The 27,176-nt window shown below is 44.1% G+C and overlaps 1 protein-coding gene across 1 annotated transcript in view; it reads right to left on the reverse strand.

The window, feature by feature from the left end:
• Positions 1-27,176, reverse strand: part of zfhx4 (zinc finger homeobox 4) — a 243,340-nt gene that overhangs the window by 149,470 nt on the left and 66,694 nt on the right. Inside the window, exons 2-4 of the mRNA XM_055508360.1 lie at positions 5,285-5,391; positions 3,036-3,080; positions 2,670-2,841 (exon numbers count right to left, since the gene is read on the reverse strand). The gene's annotated coding sequence lies outside the window, so the exon portion shown is untranslated. The remainder of the gene's footprint in view (positions 1-2,669; positions 2,842-3,035; positions 3,081-5,284; positions 5,392-27,176) is intronic.

The following is a 27,176-nucleotide window of genomic DNA, read 5'->3' on the forward strand; positions in this document are numbered from 1 at the left end:
CAACCACTAACATACATATTTCTTTTCCCTGGGTTCATTCCATACAGTGAGATGGTTTAGGTTCTGGCCTCAAGTAAAATCAACTACAGTATAAAATATATCAATAGTGGCGTCGTGCTAGCGTGTACCAGCAAGAATAAATTGGAAAGATATGTGGATTTAAATGTTGAGCTCAGAATGTACAGTGGGTAATGAAGCCAACAAATTTCTCTCTCAGTCTTCTCGTGATTGTGTTGTTTTAAAGTTGTAGGAGGTCTCGAAGGCGCAACTGCTCTGCTCTGTATCATGTTTGCCCTGGGTGACCCGGTCTGAACTCCAGATGCTACTGTGTGTCACCATGTCACAAGCAGAGCCAAAAAGGCCAGGGGGAGGAGAGCCTGTCTGCCCGGGAGCCAGCTAACATCTGTCGAGCATATTCACATGTGTACCAGACAAACAGAGGGACGCTTCAGACCACACTGACTCCACACTCCAGTGCTGTGGAGCGAAAACGCTGGAACCAAGCGGGGGCTGTTTTTAAGATTTTCAGCAGATACAGCCAAGGCAAGACAGGCTAAGCCAAGACTTATTCACACTTAAAGAAACCCAATTTCCCCCTAAAAGCAAAATTGATTTCTCCTTTAATCTCTGCGCCATAAATATGAATTGCCAACTGCTTTATATATAATATTGTAGCAAATGACTTGCTCTTACTATTTAGTGTTGTGAACATGTTCAGCTGGCCCAGGCCCTGGCAGATTACCCACGGCCCTATTATGAGAAAGTGCTGAATGCGATAGCTTACAGAGGGGCCAAGCCTGCATATTAGCGAGGGGTCCAGGGGGAAAGAAGTCATATTTGGACTTTTTTTCCTTTTTCCTTAGTACTTCTAAACCAGTTAAATAAGGCACGGGTTGAAATATTCCACAGCTCTGGCTCTATGGAACTCAGAGTTTATAGATAAAACAGATGCTTCTGGCAAATGTAAAGGGTGAAATTTACATCCACTTTATTCCAGCATGTTCTAAAGACGCTTTCCGGTTATTGTCTGTATCCAGGCTGGGTCGCGGACAAGAGAGGAGGGATTGGGAATGTACTGGGAAACCACAGTGAAGCAGTCCAGTAAAGTTCAGCAGGGAGTTCAAGGCTAAATCAATGCATATTTCCCTTTTAGTGATGATGAGGTTAGCCAAATGCACACTCTGCTCTCTCTGCAGGTTTTTAGCCTAAATTAAATAGTGACTGGAAGACTCCATTGGTGGTTATGAATTTTACAAAAGATCATTTGCCTGCTTTTCCACATATTCACATAGTTCATTTTTCTTCTGCCTGTCCAAATTCATTGTCAGACTTACAGTATTAGCAGGCGCTGGCTCGGAGCCAGTGTTTGTCTAAGTCTGCTTCGCTCAAAGGCCTTCGCAGACTGCATGAGGAAACCTTGGCCAGCTCTTCTAAATATGTTTTGCTTAAGTGTCCAGATATATTTTCTCCACAGTCAGAGCACTGGCGCAGCTTTGGCATGCCCGCGCTCTCTACATGTGTTAATGCTGAAGAGGTTCAGTTATTTTAGCAGCACGTTTGAAAGTATGTTGACATATGTGGTATTCCGGCCAAAGCCTGCGTCACTGTGGACCAATGCGCATTGTTCTGGTTTTAGCTGCCTCTGGAGTTCATCGTGTGCTCGAACATCAAATTTCAAACATTACAGCTATTGTCTGTACACACTGCTACTTTGTGAGAAAGCGAGAATGCATTGATATCATGGCATGAAGTAAGTATTATTAGAGCAAAGAACACAGACAGATGAAAGATGATGACCAGTGTTTTTTCGTGTTTTTTTCCCTTCATCATTGAAAAACATTTGCTTGGCCTAAGGGTTTGTGGGGTAAATGAGCCTTGACAATTATTTTCATAAAAAGCAATAAAGACCAGTAATTATAAAAATGCCAATAGGAATTCATCTTTCAAAAATCTATAAAGCTATTAAGTCTGTAATTAAAAAGATGAGCAGCTAAGTCTGAGAAAATTGCATTTTCCTGCACAAGTGACTGTGAAGCCTCATCTCGTGTTTGTTTTGCAAATTCTTCAACAAAAACATTAACTTTGAAATATTAATCTAATCTATGGTATTGATAGGAATCGCCCATGAAAAGGCAGAACCATGTACTTCATACACACACGCTTCATTAGCTACAGATCCAAAGGGTCATTAAGCCTCCAGCTTGACAATTACACACACAGATACACACAAACACACACATATATTCAAAGTAAACTACATAAAGTGGCCATTGTATCTGCCTATAATGTCAATAGGTCATTTCACATTAGAAATACACCCATTAAGCAGAAAAATGCTTCTAGCACATAAATACCTGAGCATTACTAACCACGGCTTTATTCATATACTGTGAATGTGGTGAGGTTGGTCAACATTGCAGCTCTACTGAATCTGTGACTTCTCTGCGTTGTCATTTCAGTGATAACTCGTATAAATCTCATGTCAGCAGCCGGTACATCCTAACAAACTGTCTTTACACAAAACCTTAGAGTTTCACATCTTCCAGGTCTAAATTATACATGTTTACTTCTTACGTCTCCTTGGAAGCATCCTGATGTTCACCAGACATCTAAGACCACTATATGACATCTTGTTTGCGTTAAGTGTGTGTTCCTTTGTGCGTACGTACATCTCGGTGCCCTCCTGATGTTTTGATCTGTTGTGTGTGTTCACAGTGGATATTAGGCCATCTCTCAAACCAGTAATGGGCTTTGATTCCCCAGGGTTGCCGTGAGATGGCCACTTCTTACATTAGCCAGTCAGGTATGACAGCGCCACGGCTTCCCTTCCTCTCGGCCAGCCTGGATAAATAATAAATGAAAGTGGTATTTCAGTCCTCCAAATCATCTGCAGGGTCAAGACTCCCTTCTCACAGTGAACTTTGTAAGATGCGCCGAAGCGCAGCGAGATGCTAAAGGTTAGCGTCTCAGACAAGACAATTGTGCATTCGGCCTGCAAGCACAAGTAGTTTATAAACATCCACCACAATATCCACCTCTGTGCTTGGTGGTGAGGAGCCCGCCACGTCCTCCCGCTGCCTCTGTGGGGGAGAAGGGAGACGTGTGATGAGGAAAAGTTAGCATTCTCATAGAGCATACTTCTGCTGCTAAGCTGGCATTTTGTATTGATTTTTCCCAAAGCCTGTAATTTTGAAAGCTTGTAACAGAAGATGAGGTAAATATCATTTTATTTGCTCAAATGGTTTCAGATTGGATTGGATTGAGATGAAAATGTTGGCGACAGGCAAATCTAGATGCGAAAGAAGCAATTTCACATAATTGTCTTCAGACCCGGTGCTAGAATATATTACCGTTGTTCAAGTGAACGACCTAAAAATGAACTGGAGTAAGTGAAGGCACTTATTCCTTTGACATGTTTTACTCTCCGCTGACAGTTTTTTACTGTGATGTGGTGGCATTTATCCCTTCATGAAGAGCTCTCTTACTTCGGCTTCAAGTATCGGTTACTCCGATGCAAATTGCATCCTTGACACTCAAAAACACTGTCACTCCTGGGAAGCAGTGGACTCTGAAGACAAAATGTCAATACAACTTCAGATGTCAGATTAGCATAAGATCACTTTCCAAAATAAAGACTCCCACATCCCAAAATCACAGGCCGATCAGTTTTCCACGGTATTTAATTTTAATCCTAATAAAACAAATCACATATTGATTTTTTGCTGTTCTCTATCTCGGGGAAATTCACAACAAACCAGCAACGGTTCACAAATCTCCCAGTCTGAAGGAAGCCGAGTTAATAACCTCTGTTTATAACCCTATCGCAGGCAGCCATTCTGGTTCATTTTTCTATTTACCCTGGAAGGTGAAGTTAACCTTCTTCAGCTCATTGTAGCCAGAGGAGAATGGCAGAGATTAGTGTATTGGTCATGGTGATGTGACTGTGCATAAAGTACATGACAAGACCCAAGCGCATGGACAACTATGGCTATCGCCTGGAACACAGCCGCAATTGGACTTCAAATTGCTTTTTATTTGTCTTATTGGCTCGTATAGACACAGATTTGTTTTGTTTCAGGCTTCACACTGCAGTTAAACATGTTGAAGTAGTGAACACCTTTAGTACAAGGAAACACTGGGAAAGTCTCGCTTTCTTCTTTCTTCCCGTAGCATTTATCGGTTCTAGAGTATGCCTTTTGAATTTTTCTTCAACGTGCTTCCATCCTTCCTTCCATCCTTCTTTCCTTCCATTATAAATCAGGTGGGCTACTTAAGTCAAAAACACATCACAACAAAGCAATCAGCTTTGTACACATGTCCCCTTTTCATTACGTCCAAACCATTGTGTGTGTGTGTGTGCAGTGAGTGCTTATTAGTGCGAGGTCAGCTAATTATTTGACCAGTGTAATGAAGGTCAGTGGGCTCATCTGTCTCCACGCTGATGGCCTCTGCCTGATTGAAATAAGTACTCCTCTTCAACCTCCCTGTCATGTGTCATCTTGATTAAAGGACCACATGGGATTAAATGAACACCTTCCCGTAACCTGCCTCATACCTACCGACACACCTTCCACCTTTGCTCACCTTGTCTATTGAATTTATTTGTTATATTATAAGTTAACGAGCGACTAAACACATTATGGAAATCGATCATATATTCAGATTAGTTTCGTGGACAGGTACTTATACTTTCTGGTCACTGATGAAAAGATGTAGATTCATTTACTGACATTTACTGAGATCTAAAATTAACTGTAATTACCTACAATGGGACTGTTCATACATATATATAGGCATGTCACTATTGAAAATATGTGACTAGAGTGGTGCTATTATCATGATTGATGGACCAAACTAAATTAGGCAGATTTGATAATAGTAGTTAAATTACAGCGCCACTTACCTAGATGCCTAATGAACTGAGAGCAGCATTGTCTATTATTCTCACAGCACATCATGCGTGATATAAGTGTAAAGTGTAAAGCTCGCGTTTCTAAGTTGTCAAAAAGCGATCCACTGTCAAACCTGCTGGAATCCCACGCGGGCGCAGGGAGGCTGACCTTTGCGGGCCTTTTTAATTGATTCCAGTGGTAAACCGCTGGAAGAAGCGGCACAGATATCCTGCCCAAATATAGAACGTACCAAACTAACTTCCAGAAGACCCGCACATTCACACACACCTCTATTTAAAGTCCAGTGCTTTGGATTTAATAGTGAATCTAGTAAAATACATAAGCAATATATTGAATCTATATTTATGGGCAGCACTGTGTCGTTTACTTACTTGAACACTCTGACCCGACTGCCGTCACGCTGCCTTGTTGCAGTGATTGGAGGCCTCACGTTTCAGATGACGACCAGGCTGAGTGAGTCGACTGTACGCATCTATTCCTAACAAACACAGCCAAGGACACTCATTACTTTGATGCACTTTTTCCAGGATCACCTCGACACATATCCGCCAGTGTAATTATAGCTTTATGACAACAGCAATAGAGCAGCGTGGTGGCGTACGTAGGTGCAAATAAAGCCGAGCTTTTACGTGAAACTGAATGAAGCAGTCTTTAATACCGTATCTGTATCTACATTCAGCTGAGGCTTAAATCTTACAGCGTTGACGACACATTATGAGCAACTGCAAGAATAGTTTGTAATTTAACCGAGGCGGAGTCCTGTCAATATCTATATATCCAATCTATGGCAACAAAGTCCATTAACCTGTGTTAAACCTTTGATAATCTCTGCAGTGAGCTCCACTGCTTCCAAGCCTCCGTTTAATTCAAGGCCCTCTGAGTCCTGTTTACAGATGGTATCTAAGTGGCTTGATTCAACTGCCAATGAATATTGGCATGTGTCTACAACCCACAGACCCTACTATTAGAGGTGGAGACCACAGGGTTAGCCAAACACAAACCGAACATGACATCTCACTTGCCTCTCTGCAAGTCCACGGGCACACGCACACGCAGGGTGCACAGTCGTATATATGTACTTCAACTCCCTCCGAAATATAAATGCATGTACAGTATAACTAAAATAGCACTCCACAATGCAAACACACGCAAACAAACACCACATGCACACACTCCACAACCTTGCTGGTGGGTGGGTTGTTAGACCCATACTGCCCCCTGGCTCGCCTCGCCTCTCTCTGTTTGTCGAGCAGCAGCACAGACGCCTGAGGAACGACTCGTCTCCCACCACAGATTCAGGGTCAGATTACCCTGGACCGGCTCCCTAACCCTAACCATTAGAAGGATAAGAAAATATCTGTTCTGGGATCAGTGGCTGGGGGGCTGCAGATGATATTGAGGACCTGTCAGAGGTGGCCGGGTTCAGGGTCAGGCCCCAGGGAGCAATGAGGTGAGAACAGGGTCAACTCGGGCTACTGCAGCACGGCGAGCTCCAAGCGTGCTCATTTGAATCCACTAATGCTTTTGGCTTAGCCACATAAAAAGGGGACATGACGGATTACTGATTTAAACATCACAGCTTATGGAGTCAAATGGTAATGACAAGTTAGTTAAAGTCATTAGAATGTTACTAATTACCCATTATCCTAAGCTGGTAATTATATCTCAAGATGTTTAAATAGGTTGTAAAGCATTGTTATAATGCAAAGCAATTATAAAACACATGGTGGTTGATAAGTGTTCTCCGGGTGGATAATTGTGGAGCAGCGCGGTGTTAACTGTTGGTTGCAGCTCGCGGTAGCCACGAGCCGCCAGCTGTGCCTGAATTACCGACTGTCGGAAATGGCTGCCGCTCTCGCGTGGAGCTGTCAAGGTCAGCGGGGACACACACAAGCACACGCACGGCACCAGAATGATTAATCTGTCAATCAATGCTCCGTTTCCTACAGTGAGCCGCCCTCTTTCGCTCGTAAGGTTCCCGCGAGCAGCTCGGTGCGTGTGTGTGCGCGCGCGCGTGTGTGTGTGTGTGTGTGTGTGTGTGTGTGTGTGTGTGTGTGTGTGTGTGTGTGTGTGTGTGTGTGTGTGTTAGATTTGTGCAATCAGAGCCTATTCACAACATTCTGGACGCCATACCTCCATAGAGTGAAACGCAGTACATTAAATTGTGGTGTCCAATCTCCTTATTCTACATCGCTGCCATATACCACAGCAGATTTTCATGGCACGTCCATTTCACTGCACGCTGGCACGATGATGGCAGCCGGGAGAAAAGCCGCCTGTCGAATGGGGCCCTGACTAGTGAAGCCATTAGGTAGAAATGGAGTCACAAAAGATGTACAAAACACAGTGGGGGCACTGTGGCAGACATATCGCACACATGGGGCACTAGAGGCTAGACTGGTTCTCATGCTGTGTTTGGATGGCTTGACATAGTGATGGTAGATTCATGCACTCCACTTGTGCAGCTGTTGTGTCTGTAAGGTGAAGCGAGTCCGAGGTGCGGCGCCGTGATTAAACCACGTCAGCGGCGCGCGGACAGAAAATCTGCTTCTCCGCGTACGCGCCGTGAATTAAATCTGCACCAGCATCTGCAGCAGCGCAGGAGTTAGACGTTAATGAGAAACAAATTACAGAACTGCTACTGTTGAAGCTGTTTGTTTCAATCAGAGCCATATTCCATTTTGGCCCTAGTTGTACTGCAAACAGCTAATGATGTACAGTATGCACGAAAATATTCTCCTATTACTTTCCGTCAAATTACAATCTTTATTTCTCTTAAAGAAGATGCTTAGTTTTATAATGAACTATCGCGGTTTGCATTTTTCCAATTTAGATCGTGTCATAAACGCAGCCTAATAATATGCTAAATCAACATCATTACGCTTGTAGTATCCAGACTTAATTAAGTGCTGCATTTAGATTGTGTGTTGTTGTTCATCAATTTCTTTTCTTGAAACAGGATATTAGGAGTTATTAAACAGCGCATCTGCTAATGGCAGTTGTGGTTATTTCCCAGTATTAAAGTCACTTTAGCTTTATTTGTTTATTTTCAATATTACAGAACATTATTTTAATAGTCTTATCTTGCAGCCGCCTCTCGTAGACCGGTTCCACTTCTTCTTCGTCTTCTGATACCTGCCACACTAACCTGACCTAAAGTTTGAAATGCTGTCGTAGTGTAATTTGTCCCATTTTATTTGACTGTTCCTGAAGGTGCTACACAGTGATCACTTGTATTGCTGCCACGTCCAACTAATCACCCCGTCCCTGTCCTCCTCATGCTCCCCTGCTTACTCCTCCAATCTCGCCCATTCTCCCCATCACTTCATCTTCTCAACCGCCCACTGCCTTGCCACAGTTAATTGCGGACGACCGGTCCAGTCGAAGAGGGAAAAGTTGGAAAATCACAGACACAGCCATTAGGCCTTTATTGGGGGAGCTAAAAGAGTTAGCCTTATTTTACTGGATTCAATCCGCGTCAATCACATTGGGAAAATTGGATTCCAGAATAAGGAAATCCCACGTGGGAGGTTAGGCTGTCCGTCCGGATCAGCAGAAGCCGCGTCGTCTTCTCCTCCTTTGTCTTTGCTTCTCTCTGCTGAGGTGCCGTGCGTGGCTAGGTTCTGTTCTCACTAAATGAACCAATAGGGCCATAATAAGTATTGATTAAGCTATTAGCCAACATTACCCCGGCACCGGCAGAGACTGTGTTTAGAATCAGCACCTCAGGAGTCTGTCACACCAAGTCTCACACACAGTTTTCAGCAGCTGATTGAGTGTGCGGGCAGGTTAGTTAGTTAGTGAGTCACCTAGACTACTATTCTCTTATCTATTTGCCCCCTGTCTCCATTTGCCCATCTGCTACCTTCCCGGCTGGTGCTGTAACTGAACTCCAATCAAGCAAGGACACAGTCCAGAATACATGGGGGTTCCAATGAGATGGGTGAGAGTGTTCACAGACTCACACACACACAAACACACACACACACACACACACACGTGAGGAATCAGATAAAGGAGGCTTGATTACAAAAGACAAGGTCATAGAGAGGAGTGACACAGGTTGGAATCAAGCTTTAAGAGTCAGGTCTCATGCAAGTACTTACACACTGCCTCTCTCCCTTTCTTTCTCTCACCGATTCAGGCTTTCAGCAAGACGCAGAGGACAGGTGGACATGGAGCCGTCGATTAAAGAAGATAATATGTAGATTTAAAAGCAAACTGATGATTAGATGGATCACTTAAAAATGCAATACTCAAATGATGAAGAGGGTTTTGAAACTGTGAAGCCTTTTCAGATTGTAGTTACCTACTTGACTTGTTCCGATAGTTGATCTAATTACTTCATATAACTCCATGACAATTGAGCCAAAGCAAATGAGCAAAAAACACAATCATACAACCCGGCCTTTGCCCTTTACTCCCATAGAGGAGACGGGCGCCACCACCTAAACTCAGCTCCACCATGTTTTGAATATCTTTTACAAGAATTTATCTGACGGAGTCATTTCCAATCATGACAATTTGCGTCTGTCTAATAAGATCCTCGGTCGGAGCAGAGGTCGGCCCCTTAGAGATGGAAAGAGAGAGGGGGGGGGGGGGGTGACAAGTATTAATTTGTGATTTTTCACAAGCGCCCATCCAGTCCGTATCGTCAGGCCCCGGGGCTGCGTCACTTCTTACAAAAACATACACACTCAGAGTCGTTCTCCGCCGCGCCCCATCCCTCTGCTCCTCCCTCCTCCTCCTCCTTACTGATCATGGCAGAATTCTGTGGCGTGGCAATTACCTAAGTCTTTTATCAGTCATTTCAAAGGAAGAAAATTAGAGCAATTGTGTCAGGATGGTCATATGGGCAGAAATTGCACACTTATTGGGTGCACTTACGCCTAGGACTCCGCTTCCTGCACTGATGGGGCCCATTGTTAGGGGACGGTGCCTTCCAAGCTGCTGATTGGGGCTGAGAACAGATGCAACCCCGCCCCCCACACCCCGTCCGCATCTCTCGTGCTCGTCCAAATTCTCTCTCCCGCCTCACTGTAACAGACCTGGACCCCTCCCTCTCCCCCTGCCCAAAGCTCCCAAGCCTTTGTCTTGATTTCTGCACCCCCATACGCTTTACATGGGCACATTACGCACACTGCCATCAAAGTTAAGACAGAACCACATCCACCCTGACAGATCATTTGTTTCACACGACTCTACCTGCCCCGCCTGACCCCCTCCTCCACTTCCTCCCAGCCCCTTAACACCCTCTGTAATAAGGAATCATTACAATTTTAGTTTTACTTTGAAATAACACTATTGATTTGCTACGTAGTTTAATTATTATTTATCACTGAGGAGCTTCTGCAGCTGTAGTAAGATGTATTAACTGAACTAGATCAGTCATATCTCATCTTCCAAATTCCAAAGCAAGAAACTCATTTTGAGAAAAAATGCCGCTTAAAAGAATAACTGACATTTTTATGGCTTTCAGTTCCAGATAATGATGATGAATTCATAAATCAGTTCACAATATCAGTAACCGAGATGATGTGACCTTTTCCTGAGAATTCATTTATTAAGTCATTCTAAGATTTGGCGACCCTCTCCCACTGCAAAATGTCATCCGACTCCCCCATCTTCAAGCGGGAGTCTGCGGTATATATTAGCGAAATGCTTACTAAGTGAACACGGATCACAGGATCGACACATTCACATGGTAAGTGTCGAGCTGGCTGAAACGCCTTCTGCCCCGAACCGACCTCAGCAGACGATAGGCCACTCGGCTAATGAGTGAAGTAACAGTAACTGTCTGCTCACACGGATCTTTCCCTAAATGCTAACTAGATTCAGGCAGTGATTCCTAGCAGTAAATGCTAAGTCTATGGCTTAATCGCCGACTCTAGCCCCTTCGCACCACAGGGAGCTGCCCACTCCACTGGCCACACATCTCCACTCAATCTGTCTTAGCATATTGATTTCCCAGCTGTCTCATTGGTTCCTAACATAATTATGGCCGGCTGGGCTAGGGGCACAGGCGCAGGACTAATACATTTACACCAGGCCCCATCAGCACGGGCTTATATTCATGTCATTGGGGGAGGCAGGAGATTGGATGCCCCTAAGAGGTAGATCTACTAAGAGAATTTGGGAGCGAGGGGGGTTGTTGTAATGAAAAAGGGAATTAGCCGGCTCAATCGCCGTCACATTGCAAGATCAATAGCGAGGTCCATGAAAATATCCAGTGGAAAATAGGAGATGCAGAATGACACATCTGTTAATAAAGATGGGATTGTTTATTTATGCCATTATTCATTTCATATAATATTATTAGATGGACTTCAGTTTGGCTCTGTTATCCACAAATCAAGTGATTTTCTTTGTAAAGCATTTGGTAATTTTTCTTCCCACTCACCTTTTCTCACTTTTCTGTTTCATACCAGAACATATCTGTGCATCTTTGCTCCTATAGGCTGATATATTTTATTCCACACTCAGGATAAGGCAGAAGACAGGAAAAAAGCTTAAGGAAGGGGGAGAAAAGAAGGTCACAGTCTATCTATTTCACTGTGCCTAATTGTTGTCAGAAGCTGACCTAAAACGCAGAGACAGTATTTTTCAAAGTCAAGGATGAGGCAGAAGAGGGGGGGGTGGCCAATTCATCACGCTATCTCCCTTCCTCCTCCACTCACCGTCCTGGGCTGGTGAAGGTCTGCTAGTTATTTAATTCCATGGATCAGGCTCTTAATGGCGAGCTACAACATCATAAATTAGACACGCACTCGATTACAGAGTAGGGTTTAAAAAAAAGAAAAAATACTGCTCCAACTACTGTATGATACTGACGTGTACACGTGAACGTCATCCAGGCTTTGTCGGATTCAAATTAATGATCATTACAGAAAAACCAGGAGGTGGCTACAGTTGGACTCCGTCGGTGCCTTGGTTGCTGTGTGAAAAAGAGACACGTGAACATACAGATCACGCTGCGCTTGCAAACAAATTTTTATTTCATAATGGTAAAACAGTTTGCAATTGGCTAAAGTGCACTTGTTAATCCAACTTGAGCACTCCAGCAATCAGCGAACAAACGCGGCCCAATTACCGTTCAGAATTATACAAATGAATATTTAGAAACAATAATAAGGCGACGCCGTGCTATTTCGGACGTGCAAGGTGTTATTGCAATCAACGGCACGGTAATTATACGTGAAAAAGCTACACAGGAGAACAAAGCTGCGGTGATGACGGCGCCGAGCCAAAACAGGAGCGCGTGCAGCCCAGTCAGCGCCCAGAAAAATAAAATGCCGTCCTCAGTGTGACGCTGGGCTGGGTGCACCGGCGCTTTGTCCCTTCAAGTGCGTCAAATAGTTGTACACATTTTAATGGCTGTAACTGCACTCACTTGAGCAAAATTGCTTTATTGTATTCATTATTTGAGGCCGGCGTTTACCTTCACACCATAGCAACAGCTACAGTAGTTTTTCCGCTCCTTCCACAAACTCTACATAACTGAATGAACAATACAAGCGGCTCCGCCGCAATTTTCTTGGCTTTTTAGTTGCTGTTTGTGCCATACTCTTAATTCTGAAGGCGAACGGTTTTCTCCCTTTATTTTTTTTATCTTTTGCCAAATTTCATGTATTTATTTCTTTATTTATTTATCAATCTTTTATTTTTTTGTCTCTGTGGCATTTTGGACAGTCCCGAGCATTTGCTGACAGTTATTTTGGCTCCTGGCAGCGCAGACATTGACTGTCAACGGGACGTCTCCTTTCTTTTATTCATTTCTTCTATCCTGAGAGATGCTGCTGAATGCAAGTCAGCCTTTTCTCCCTGGAGGGTGGAGAGGTGGGGGAAGGACAGTGGTGGTGAGGGGGTGGGAGGGGGCAGACAGGAGAGATGGTGGAAAAGGGCTGCGGGGAGGGGGTGTGCAGAGGGGTGATAAGACATGTCGGGAAGGTGTGGTGGACCGTCTGATTCTCTCTGCGTCTTTCTGCCGTGTGTTTAGCTGTTAAGTGTGTGTGTGTGTGTGTGTGTGTGTGTGTGTGTGTGTGTGTGTGTGTGTGTGTGTGTGTGTGTGTGTGGGAGGTTATCCAGGAGGACACTCTCCTGACCATCAGATCAGCTTCCATCCTGACATTCCTGCACTTCCTTAGCCTGCAAACACAACCACCGGCTCAATGAATGCACGTCCTTCCGAGGACATTAAAAAAAAAAAAAAGAAAGGAAACAGTTCCTATACATCTATGGACAAAACAGGCACCGTGTGCCGGTGCACACAAAAATAGGTGTCAGACCTTGAAACTAAATTCCTTATGTAGCCGTGTGTGTGTCTGTTGCGACCTGTGTAAGTGTATATTCTCGTCTGTGTGGGCATAATTGGGATGTTGCGTGTCAGGGGAACACCAGCAGTATGTTTTTTTTCCCGAGCAAGCCAACCAGTCAGAGACCATAATGGGTGTTTTTGCTCAATGAAAGCCTCAAAGCAGAGGTCCAGTGTCTGTTTTGATAAAGGGAATGTGCATGCCAGTGAGTGAACCCTGCATTGATGCTCGGATAAAACACATGATCAATAAAATAAACAGTACATCACCTCTATTAGTGACACAACACTGGGATCAAGGTATGTGGAAATGGAAACAGAAGGGCTGGTAGCGTGCAGGGGTTTTAGATTTTTAGCCAGAATTAGATGCTGGGGTGTGTATTGAAACTGTGTGATTATTGAACACAAAGTCGTAGGGAGCCAGCCATGGCCGGAAAATATGCCGGTAAATAACAAGCGTGCCAGGCTGCGGCCGCTGGTAATAACGTGTGAAAGACATCTGTATTGATGATTTATCTTCACAATTAAAAGAAAAAAAAAGGACTCAGCCTAAAACGGGAAATAATATACCATGTTGACATTTGACAAACTTGTGTGTCCAAAGCAGAAAAAAGGAAAAAAGCGCAGTAAAGCCCAAACAACTCTGCCTTAACGCGGATACTAAAAGCCCTGAGAGTGGGGTTTCTCACTCAGCCAAATTGATTTCTGTTTGCTCTCTGTTTACAAGGTGTGCAGATTAATTTGCAACATGCCCCAACACATGCGCGCCTCAAACTGCCCCCCCACCCTTCCTCCTCCTCCGCCGAAATCAAGGCAGCGCTTTTCTAAAAGCAGCGGAGATGAAATAATGACACCGATTAGATTACTATTCTTAAGAATCCATTAGTCAAAAATGACACCCAGGAAATCACACAGTGCATTCTAGCCTAATGCAATAAGGTGCCAATTATAACACTCATGTGGAATAAGTGGGCTCCTCTCCCTCTGTTGGCTGAGGAGAACACAAATCATCATTACCGTGTATTTCTTAATGCTATCCGCACTGAGAGGCATTAAGAACAGACTAATAAGTTTAGCCCTCGCAAACAGAGTGCAGCTGCGCGTTCCATTTTCTCGCTCTTTTCCCCCTCCGCTCATCAGCCTCTCGGACCTGTCTGCCCGTCACGTCGCTCCGTCAGGCCGGCACTTTCCGGCCCGTCTGTCCTTCTGATTGTCCTCCACGTGTCTTTTTTACTAGTCTCCTGTCTCTCAAGGCCCAAATGGTTGTCACATAACAAACCCAGATATCAAGTCGTCTTCCGACGCCGGCCTTCGAGCGCTTCGCCTGGAACCCACTTCCTTTTAGCGTATGCGCTGCAAAAACTAAACACTTTAAGCAAATCGTAGCGCGTCTGGCTTTTAGAGCCAGAGTTTTAGTTGGCTTTTATTTTCCTCCGTTCTATTACTGTACCTGTAAAACCCTTCCGTGCACGGACGAGTCAAGTAAACAGAGGTGACGCACGTGGCAAACACTCACCGTGTCTGGCTGCTGTAAGCCAACGCTAATTCCAAGCCATCAGCTACAGGCCTGCAAAAAGTTGGTGAAGCTAATAACATTGTGCGACTTTGCCACCGGTGGCCCGCTACTGGGCTGTTAGTTGCCTGCCAGCTGGGAAGGGCATTGACTGCTAAAAAGAATCCTGTTGGGCTAAAGCAACATTTTCTTTTTTTTTTATTTCCCACCGCCAAACTTCATCTCATTGGATGAAAAGACAAAAAGAAGGAAAGAGAGTTTGATGGCAGTAAGGCAAAGCCGTGGGGAATCTCAGGCGATGATGAAAGCAAACTCTCGAAAAGCCACAAAACACCACACACCCCCTCCATTACATCAAGGGCCAAGCAAAGAGAATTATAATAACACTGCCTTTTCTTTTTTAATTAATGAAGACTCTTATTTGGTAGGAGGCAGGGCAAGCTGTAAGGGATCTCAGATGATTGGCAAACATCAAACAGGAAGCGTGTGTGTGTGTGTGTGTGCGTGTGTGTGCGCGCGCGTGTGCGTCTCAGAATTATCGGCGCCTGCGTGTACACACGTACGCAGGGCGCGACTGCGAGTGCTACTGCCTGGCGACACGTGCCTGCGTGTGCGCTTTCGCTGCCCGCCAGGCCGGCCTGTTGCCGTCAGTAAATAAGACATGCCCATCAGTGGGCCCTGGCGTTTGTCTTTTTGTGCAAGAGGAGTCTTTGCTTTTCTGCATTAACGATTGAAGAGGGGGAAATGAGGAGAGGAAAACATTATTCATACAACACATTATAGAAGTTATGGAGACTTTGAGAACTTCCCCCGTTTCCTCTGAAGGTGGTTTTAATAAGGTTCCATGGGAGTTGGTGCTTCGGGGTGTTGACTAACGGTGGGCGTGTGTGCATACCACGCGTGTCTGTGTGTGTGTGTGTGTTTGGGGGTACATGTGTTTATATCTCGTGTCTGAATAAGTGTGTTCGGTGGTGGGGCGGCACGTGGTTTGTATTACACATCAAAGAAAGGTCAGGCTCAAACACAGAGTTGGGCTAAAGGTTAGGGCACGGCTCTATATAGAACAGAGAGAAGGATGGGGCTTATCAAAGCTATCACTTGGAGAGAGACTGCTAGAGGTCACCAAACCCTTGACATGGCGTACAGATCTAATGTCTTAGCCAAGGATCAATACAACTACACACAGACAAACCAGATAGGCTTAACATCGGTGTAGCCCCACAAGCCACTGAAACCAGGCACTCACTCCCTCAAGTCAAGTGGAAGATGTAAAAAGTAAAGAAAAAAAGAGGATGTGACACCGAATTAAGGGGGAGAAAAAAGACAAATAATCAATTAAACAAGAGTGGAGGAATAAATAAAACAACGTTTTCAGATGCAAACGAGAAGAGGGAGAAATGTTTCTTCACGATTTTGAAAATTTGATGGTGATTTTTTTTTCCCGGTGTGCATGCCAAATGTGCTGTTAGCATCAGATGGAATAATGCCATGAATAATACAGAGCAGGGGTCTGGAGAGATCACCGCCGCAGTGTGGATTAATATGCATCAAGTCGGAGCTCCAAGTAGACAGAGAAAGCTGACGGGCAGAAGACAGACATGTCACTGATTGATTATCAAACCTCTATTTACTCACACGTTGGGCCACACTTAATGGCTAATCGCTTGACTTTCCCTACCAAAGTGAATAACCCCCTTTGACAGTCGGCTAGAGCCGGAAAGGGGGAGAAAAAACGAGGCATCATCCTTCTTCCTTGTGACTTCCATTCGCCTCAGCGTTCCTGAAAGTGACAGGACGCAGTGTGTTTTTGCTTACACATCAATATTTCAGAGCACTACACATGGAATGCTCCAGTGACTTTGAATATAGGGCCCGTGCGTACACCTCCTCTCTCTTCCTTAGTGATATGACATCAAGTAATGCACAGTGAAAGTTAAAAAAGAAAAAAAGAGAAAGCTCCAGCGCGCCGATGTTCTCCCCTCTCCTCACCTAATGAAATCTGTGAGAGAACTACTGGAAGATGTTGAAGCCTTTATAAAATCACGGGGAAGGAAACAGGAGGAGGAGAGGAAATATAGGATATGTAAGGAGTATTTGTATGGGAGACAGTAGGTACTAGAGAGGCTAAAGGCTAAGCATTTGTCACAGGGGATCTGTACTGCACACATACACTATACAAACAGACACAGTGGTATTCATATACAGTACAAGAAGCTGAGAGCACACTGAAAATGGAAAATCATCTATTCAGAAAGTCCAGAACATCTTTCTGTTAGTATGTACGTTATTGCCAGCTTTTATTTTGGAGGCGGATCGAGAGTATTTAAACTCACGCAAATGAAAACTTTCTTTCCCTTTCTCGTTATTGTGTCCACGTCCGTCTCATGTCTGTGTGCGCGTCCGCACGCGAAGGGGCACAAGCGCGCGCGTCATGCGAAGCACCGAGTCCATTTATCAAGGACAAAAGGGCCCCAAAGTGTCAGAGACTAATGGAGCGAGCCCCATCCGCTCGCTCCCCCCGTTGTGATCATCCTCAGAAATTAATTAGAAATAACGAATAGACGGTCTTTTTTCCCTCCACTCTCATTTATTACAATAGTAATTGCTCTTCCCTCATTGTAGGTTAAGTCTTTAAACACTGTCTTACATCAAGACATGCTCATCCTCGCCATCTATAATTCATGATATACTTTGCACCAAGCAAAGCTGTTAAATATTTAGTGAATCATTGCCTTAAACTTAATCACCCTCGGATAAATGCATGTGTTTTCCCCCACACGCTCGGCCCCCTTTTCTACTCCCACATCAACAGGATCCACACTCCAACTGGTTGTGTGATCTATTTTTAATTTCTCCATCGCAAATTAACACAACACAACTTAGCATAATGTATTAATTGCACGGCATTGTTAAGTGCTACATTAAGCTTCTGTGAAACAAGCTATTATCGTTGTACTTCATTAACTATTAAATCCAATTCATTTTTAAAGAATGCTTAAACATTAATTTGTTAGACTTGGGGCAAAACGTCTTCTCTCATCAGACTCGAGTCTGGGACAACTGTTGATGACAAACAAACGCGTCTTCTGCTCACTTCCTGTTCAGCCTGAGAGACTTTTCAAGCCAGGTTCTGTTTATGAACGTGGATGTCAAACATGTGGTTGTGTGTGTGACAAAGAAAATGCTACAGGCAACAATATTAATTGAGGACAGAATGGACAGTGGTGAAGTTCTCATCTACTGTAAATCTGTCAAGGAATTAGGTTACATCAAAAAATTATTCCTTATAACTAAAAATGTTAGATGACAAGTTAAATGATGAAGTAGAATCATGTTTACAGGCCTATTCTTTATTTCTTTCAAACTGCCTCCTGTAAAATTCCCTGAGTCAAAAAGTCACTTTTTTCTTCTACCACCATCAGCTTCCTCTCAGAATCTGTAGCGCTGTAACATTTCTGACTTCCTGTTTCGACTTCCTGATGTACCAGCCGACTGCCTGTCATTGGTAAGAAGATAATAGGCGGGTTCTATAAACAGTCTTTCACATTATCATAAAATCACAGACGTAAATACATACATTCTTTCAACTCCACCTCACTTCTCCAAAGACAAGAGCGCATCTTTAGAGTCTAAACATCCGATTTGAGTGCACATTTCTCCCTTCTTGTCTTTCCCCCCGTTCTCTCTGAGGCACTCCATCTTCCTGATGTTTAATTCATCGCGCTTTTCCATCATCCTTCCACCTCTCTCTGCAGCTCTGTCAGGTAACAAACAATGAGTTTTTGATGTGAATAATTTAATGCATGTACTGCAAATGCCGGCGCTCCGCATTACCCGCGCTCCACACTCGGCTGTCATTAAGACACCTGATTTCCCCCAAGATCCCTCTCCCCGCCTCGCAGATGAAAAGGTAACACACATGTCGAAATTTCTACCCCTTTTACATCTGGGGAGGAGGACTATATTTTTAGACAGGCTAAATGAGACAGTGACAGCGGTAAGCAGTGAAAAGCGAGGGGACAGAACGACAGACGGCAAGGAGGCGAGGGAGAGATGAAACCCGAGGGGAGGGGTTGCCGAGAGGAGTCACTGTTTGTTCGTACATATTTTCCTTTTCCTCTCGCTCGCACCCAATGTCGCTTTTCAAAAGCTGGCGGAAGCATCGGTTCAATATTTCCGCCGCCGTGTTGCTGTGATCCTGAAACTGCTCTCTGGCTGGATATAGACACGCGGCAGGGGAAAATGACAGTGGCGACATCAAACGCAAAACGTGTTGTGGATAATAACGGATGCAGCCCCTCGTCTCCTTCGCTCCTGGTTTTTTGTTCCCTCCTCCCTTCCTACCAGCTCAGCCTCCTTCCCTCCCTCTTCTCCGAATCCCTAGACATGATACATGCCATGAGCTCTGCGCATATGTTGTGGTGACACCAAATTCCAAGCAATTAATGGCTCAGCTCCTCCTCGCTTTTAGGTAATGGGACTGTATTCATCTCTGGGATAATAACTCTGAGCCTTATCTTTCTTCACATGAAAGAAGGGAGAGAAAGAAGGAGGGCGCAGTAGTGGCAATAGCATAGGAGCGGTAGTATTATTTGAATTGCAGCAGCAGGGCCAATACAGACTCATCTATCCTATTCAACCCTTTCCCCGGCCATTCTGCAGACAGACAATCAGCGCACAGTGGGACTGGCGAATGAGGATCACCTCCATTGGCAGCAGGGTCCTCCGTTTCATTAAAAAGGATTAAAAAAAAAGGTGGAGGCATAGGGGTGCAAAGAGAAGGGAAGGAAAGTGAAGGAGGGTAGGATGGGGGGGGGGTGGCAGAGATGGAGATCTGGGCAGATATGAAGCCAAAGGGCAGCAGGTTTTAAAAAATATGAAGGACAAAGATGGAGAGCAGGATGGATTCGGGGGGGAAGAGGGGAAGGGGTGAGCAATGAGGGAGATCTGGTCAAATATGAAGGCAGAGGGTAATATGAATATAACACCGTGTCACTCTGTGATGTGGAAAGGAGAGAAAGAAAGGAAATAAGAGGGCGCAATGCAGAGAAGGTGGGTTTGGTATTAATAAGCCATTGTGGGGATAATTGAGGAATGGGGGGCTCTGAAAGCCTTTTTAAAACCAACTCTCCCTTCAATCTGTGATTCACTTTCATCACCTAGAGTGTGGCCACGTTGATTGTGTGAAATCTGCAGGAGGGCCTTCAATTATTGCATCTCGTCTGTGGTCTTCATGCACAGATACACACACACACACACACACACACACACACACACACACACACACACACACACACACACACACACACACACACGCAAACTTGCAGAGACACACTTACCGGATGGCTGGCACGCACACATTGAAAAATACATCCTTTTGAACAATGTGAACGTACACTCTCCTTTTTACTCGCACGCACACGCACACACACATAATGAAGATCCCTTGATTTTATCCAAATGACTGGGGAGACGTAGAGACGAAAGCGCTGATACACAACAGACAGAGGGAAGAAATCAGCGGAGACGGAGAGAAGTGTTGATTATTCTCTTTGTCTATTTTGTCATTAGCAGATGGGAGCTCAATAATGTGGTGGGTACTTAATGGTGGTCACACAATGGAAAATGAGGCAGAATCCTATATATAATGAAAGGGAGTGAATGAGCTGGAGACTTTACACAAGTGCGAGTGCGTGTGCGCAGGGGCCTCTACGCACACGGAACACACACAAACACACTTGTGAGGGGATAGAAGCACAGGAAGCACAGAATCAAAGTTCCTTAGAAATGTGTACATGCAGGACGTGAGCGGACGCGAGCATGCGAGCATTAGGCGTTAGAAGATCAAATGAGACTTTCACATTGTAGTCTCGCTGGCGGAGGCAACGCAAAGGACCACTGTGATAATTATGGCGTTACATTCTGTTGTCTGCCTCTCCTACTTTTCTATTCCTCTCATCCTTGGCTTATAAACAAATAAATTTGTCATGACAGACCCAGAATACATCACTCTTACACACACCCCTGGCTTTTACCCAATATAGACTCATTCTTGGTGGTGGACGACACTAAGCCCTCTTTAAACCAAGCCTTTATTTCCCCTGTTGCTGACTGGGAGCACATGACGGTGTGCGTTTCTATTAGTGTGTGTACATGTATGTGTACATACTGTACAGTGCAGTGTTAGCGGGCGACGTGTCCAACGTGTGTCGATTTCTTTGTCTAATTAAAAGTGGAGTTACACTGAGTCCCAGTCACAAAGCAGCCACTGGGAATATTTCTAATTATTTCCTGCCTTTCACATCCAGCTCCCGTTTCTATATGTGATTACTGACAGCGACTGGAGATTAACTGACAGTGGGGTGCATTTGCACACGATTACTGTTTGTCCAAGTTGACAGAAATAACTCCTGGCGCGCGTGCACGTGTTTGTGCAGCTTCACCGTGGGTCAAATGCAGAAAAGGAGCAAACGTGGGACTTTCTCCTGTACTGTAATTCTGCTACGTTCCATCAAAGCCGCACCATAAATCCAACCCAACATTATTCATGTTTGGAAAAACAGTGATGCATTGAATCGGGGAATGCACCTTTACGCGTTATATATAATACGCATGCATATAGAACTTGCTGACATACAGCCACAAAAACACCTACAGGCACATGAAATACATTTCGCCCCATATATTTTTTATATACACCAGAGGAGTACAAAGCACTAATAGCCTGTCTGCTTGCCTTGTGTGATTTAGTGAGCAGCATATTAAAAACCAAAGCTATTCATTAATATGTAAACTAGTGTGCTGTCATTAATATGGGGTTGGGGTCGAGGGACCAGGGTGCAGAGGGGGAGTTACGGGGGCGATGAAGTCAAGGCTGCCAACCCTCGGTTTGATTGAGTTCAGCAGCATAATTTGATAAGAGCGCATGTGTGTGTGTGTGTGTGTGTGTGTGTGTGTGTGTGTGTGTGTGTGTGTGTGTGTGTGTGTGTGTGTGTGTGTGTGTGTGTGCGTGCTGCGTTGGTAGAAATCCGTGCACGTCGCATTGGCCGCAAACTCGTTCGTTTGAGGATTTGTGCGTGTGTGTGTGCGCGCATTTGCATGCACCGGTTGTGCACGTGTGCTCCTGAGGTCTCCAGGTCCCCAGGGTGATTAAAGAGAATAAATATGCTTGATTACAAATGTCCTACCTCCCCATCAACTCCCATAATGTATGCAGTTTAATTGAGCATCGCGAGTAAAGTGTGAGTTATGGGACGAGCAGACAGACCAATATCTCAGAGGCAGGAGAGAGGAAGGGAAGTGACACCTCGGCTTACGAAATATGAGTTTCTGCGTTATGCAAACTATACATATCCATTCATACAGCTCTTGAATTCATCCAGAATCATAAGAACGCAGAGGGAAACTATTCAAGTGTTTGTTTTCCATTCTGTTATGTGGCATCACAACAACAACGTGGTCAACATCTGACCAAAAGTAGCTAAAAGAGCAGAGAGCTCTGTGGTGACTCGCTGTCAGCTTGGGTTTAGCCAAGTGGAAATTACTTATATGAAATATCCACGAATTATTACTTCTTCACATAAATCTTTATCCTCCTCCTGATTTCCAAGCAGCGGGAAAATTATGCCGAAGGAATCTCTGTTGCTGTTCTTTCATTTCCCTGCGCTGTCCAACTCACACTTGCACGTTTTCTCACAAACACACACACAAACACACACACACACAGGCTCGCATGGGGCCCTGGCCCTTAGCTGGGTTGGGTCTAATTGGCTTATTGTCTTGAGAAGCCAGTGACAGAGGAGTGGGTAGGAGGCAGACTTTCATCAGAGGTTATTGAGAGAGATCGCTAATTTCCCCGTGTTTCCCTGTCCGGGCCTTGGTGCTGCACACACAGCAAGCCCTCTCAGGAGGGATCATTAAGAGTCTGGCATTCTCTCTACCCCCCCACACACACACAGACACACACAGACACACACTCATTCTCTCTCTTCCCCGGTCAACAACCAAACAGCTAACCTTTAGAGGAAAGTGGGATAAGGCAAGCATGGTCTGAGTGCACCCCTCTGCCCGTCAACCCACCGACAAACACACGGACACACACACACACACACACACACACACACACACACACACACACACACACACACACACACACACACACACACACACACACACTCACAACTCAAATATTATCTCAGGTATTACACCCAGGTCACTGAGGTTACAGATACAGGTCCTGATTTGCAGTAAGGCTTAATTCCTACTAGTATGTTAATGACTCAGTACTCTGTACACTGTATTGTGTTTAGCTGACATAGACACCGTTATAAAAGATGGCCCTAAGAATGGCTTGAGGTGCCGCTGCTTGTCCATCATCAGCCAGAGACCCGTATCATTAATTATAGACTTTATATCTGCAAGCGGACGTCACACAGGGAGAACATGTTCCCTGGTTCTCAAGGAAAATGACAGTTGGTAGTGGGGGGTTGCAGGGCCAACTGGCCGGCTAAAGGGAAGGGGGGTGGTGGTTGCTTCACAGGCCATAAACAGCCAGCAATCCTCCTCTGGGGATTAGGGAGTAGGACTATACCCTGGGAGGGAAGGGGTACTAGTAATTTACAAGCCATTCTGTTCCTTGGTCAACAAAAATAAACCAGCTGGGGTAATTACTAATTCAACAGGCAGCATTATTTATGAGCATCAAGAAGACGTGCTACAGGCCCATGGTTTCTTTGGTATCCCAACCAGACCAGAGCTGGGATGATGTGGTGAAGACCAAGCCTGAGGCGCTCCCATTGCCTCTCCTGCCTAGGCCTGATGCACTGTCCCATGGGTGCAGGGCCAAAAGGGCTTTGGGGGGTGAATGTCAAGTACTTTTGTGATCACAATCCATACAGGTAAAAACACACTGATGTATGCAATACAGTACAGTACTGTATATGTACTCACCCTGTGTTCATGAGAACCAACATACTGCACATACAAGTACGTTTTGGCTGAAAGGTAAATCAGCAAAACAGAGATAGAAGTATAACCATCACCTATTATTTCCTCTCAGCACCCAAACATAACAAGAATCCAGCATACTGTACATGAAATAAGATATCTGGCTTGCATCAATAGCCACTGAATCACCATTTTGTGTGCCGACAATGGCACGCTGAATGGACCCGATGCTAGTCAGAGAATCAATCTTAACTGCGGTTTCTCTTAGATGCAGCCACATACTGTCACATTCTACAGAATTATAGGAAACCTCTCGACGACAAAAATTGTAATAGCTCTCAATATGATGAGAATACTGGTATTTTTAGGCATTTGATCCATCCTGAGGTTCATGGATTTAAAAGCTTTTGTGTTATGGCTGTGAAATGATACATTTGCAGGCCTGCTTAAAACTCAATTTAACCGTAGCTGCAGCATTGCCATAATGGCTACCTTCTATTTCCAGAGCTCTCCCAATCAATAACAAATTGCTGAAAGCACAAATGATTCCATTTTCTGCTAGGGGGGAAACGAGAATGATGAGAAAATAGGTGAAATTGATATGTGAGGGAATATTATCAATGCTCTAAATGTCAGCAGGATGAGGGACTATGACCTTTCGGGGCAGAGGGTGAAAAAAAACACAAAGATAAACCCCAAAATGCAGACAATCATTCTAATGCAACAACTGTGGAGCCTGTTAAGGATTATTCTTTCCTAGCTATGGATGACTATCAAACAGGACTTCAGCACTGAGCTTTTTCCTCCCCCTCTTAACTTGATCCTGTGCTGTTGGGTCAAGGGTATTAGCACTTACAGTATAAGGCTGGTACTGTAGTTGGTATCCGAACTGACCTGGACAGTGAATCATCAAAAAGGAAGGTCATTCGAGACATAAACGTGGGTAAAAACAATGACGACAAATATCATCATTTCTGACGTATTGTGTGCGTCTTTTAAACTATGCAGATATATAAAATCATAACTTTCTAAACTCAGGTGTTGGGGAACAACAATCACACAATCCACAGCGCTGTAAAGGCCTAAGTAAATCCAACAAAGAGGAAATCTTCCACCTTGTGCCTCCCTGTTATGCTGCAGTATAAGGATAGTAACAACAACAGACTAAAGCGACACGGACCTTCGAGGTTATCTGCTTAATGTGACTAAATTAGAAGGCTGAAAACTCGCATCGTCTTCATCTGAATCTTCAATACATTTCTGCACAGAGGGAGGCCTGTGGATTTGTGGAAGCGTCTCTCGGAAGGATTTCTTGAAGGCCAGCGAGGAACAATTACTGAACAGCAAGCAAGGCCCGTTTCACTGATTACATGAACCCTGACTGTTATTGGAAGGCAAACTAGACACATTTGTTATTTAGAAACATTTTATCATCTAAAGTCAAATATAAAGAACATATTTTGCTACACAATTAATTTCAGCATTTCCTTCAAAGAAAGGTTTGTGGCACTAACAAAACCCTTTTCTACTTTTCTAACCAGCATTCAGTATATACACTTCTAAAGCTTTGCACCATCTAGGATTTACTCAGAACACTCCCACATACTTAGTGGTAGCGACTCAGATAAACAAAGTATGAGAACCACAGCAGCGGTGGGGCGAGTCTTGTGTTCTTATAAACAGTTGTCTATGCTTGTTGTTAAACTGTACAAAGAAAGACGGTCCTCGCGACCTTTGCGTAAACACACATGAGCCCTCAAACTATGTGACTGAGTGGTTTGTGTGTGTGTTTCATGACCGCCTCTCTAATTGTCTTGGCTATGCAGGGAACACATAGAGCTTTTGAGTATGTAGCTCAAGGACTATGTACACATTTGGTATTGTGTGCTGCTTTTTTATTAGTTGTAAAGTCCAACAACTATAAGCCGCACACACAATAAATGACACTGATGTGATGCCTGTCAATGTAGACCAACGTTAGCTAGAATCCATTTCCCAGAATGCTTTACAATCCCAAAAGAACATATATATTGAGTTAAACGTTTTGTTTTTTTACCATAACCTCCTAAATTGACTCTTTGGCCTCATTGCATGATGGGTAATTGATCTTACTAGTACAGTATGTGCTTCCACACGGCTCTAGACATCCCCAAGAAGAACTATTGCACGTGAGCCTGCACAGATATCTTTTACAAATGTGTTGTAGTTTTGAGGGAGGATGTTACTAAACAGATAAAAAGCAGGCACATTGTGATTGTACGCACAGACTTTTTTAAAATATGTTGGAAAATTGTTATCTTGCTCTTAGAAAGAATTTTAAGATGTGTAAAGTCTTGTGAAAACTTGGATTTTTATTAGCGATGTTCTAAAAATGTATCAAACAAAGGTTAAAAAAAGAAAGTCGAATGGAAGTAAAAAGATTGTGTTCTGTGGCCAGCGTTGGATTTATTCAAAGCATTCAACACATTTTTTTCCGGTCAAAAACAATTTTATCTTTGTGTTGTAGCTTTAGAAGGCACAACTCTGTGGTGAGCTCTCCGTTTGCATGCAGAACATCAAAAGAGACACAGTGCTTTCACTCATTAGCGCTGGCTTGTCAGATGGAACTTCATTGACTTGTGTGTCATTCACTCGTCTGGACAAACATCAACTCCAATGAGTCAATAGGATTATTTGTGTCATTATGCGACTCTCTTTCTGTACTGAACAAGGCCACAGTGTAATAATTTCTCATAAGCAACAAAAGTGAGTCGTGGCTATTGTCCTAATCATGGCCACTACTCAGTAAAATCAATAATGACAGGGCACAGAAAGCTCAGCCAAGGCCCTCTGAAACCTCGTTAGTCTAAATACCTCCAGGAGATATGTGCTAATAAATGAAAATAAAATTAACAGCGCTCACTCTGGCTCCATTGGAGTCTTGATCCGAGCATCGCAAGGACATACCCTGCAGTGTTTTAAACTATCCTGCTTAATTATATTTACAATGTGCGGGCCAGAACAAAATTAGAAGCACGCTGGACCCAACAAGCCTAACCTGACTCGATGTTATTGTCTTCTCTGGCTTGCGCCGTGTGTTTAAAAATAATAAATGGTAGAACCTTTGAACTTTCCCGTGAGTTTCTGGAGGCCATGAATGAGGTGGTGAGTGTGTCGTTGAGAGACGATGATGGAGTGATTATGTTGGAGTTATACCGTACAGTACGTCCTTTAGGCCCATGATTAAGATCTTCTTACGTGAGACCTTAGAACACCATGACATCATCACGTGCTGCCGTGGTAACAGACTATGTCTGACTAATGACACAACTGACAGCTCACCACTTGTAAGAGCTACACATTGTTGAGAACAGAACACTGTCGATGCTGAAAGATTTACCACAAATTATAAATAAAAGGTGAATAAATATAAACAAATTTAACAAACTTCACCTTCAATTTTTCTGCTTCAGATTCAGATAATGTTCCACTCGTCTGACTTGACAGAAACCAC

The sequence above is a fragment of the Betta splendens genome, chromosome 4, assembly GCF_900634795.4.
Source record: "Betta splendens chromosome 4, fBetSpl5.4, whole genome shotgun sequence".
In the NCBI taxonomy this organism is placed as follows: domain Eukaryota; kingdom Metazoa; phylum Chordata; class Actinopteri; order Anabantiformes; family Osphronemidae; genus Betta; species Betta splendens.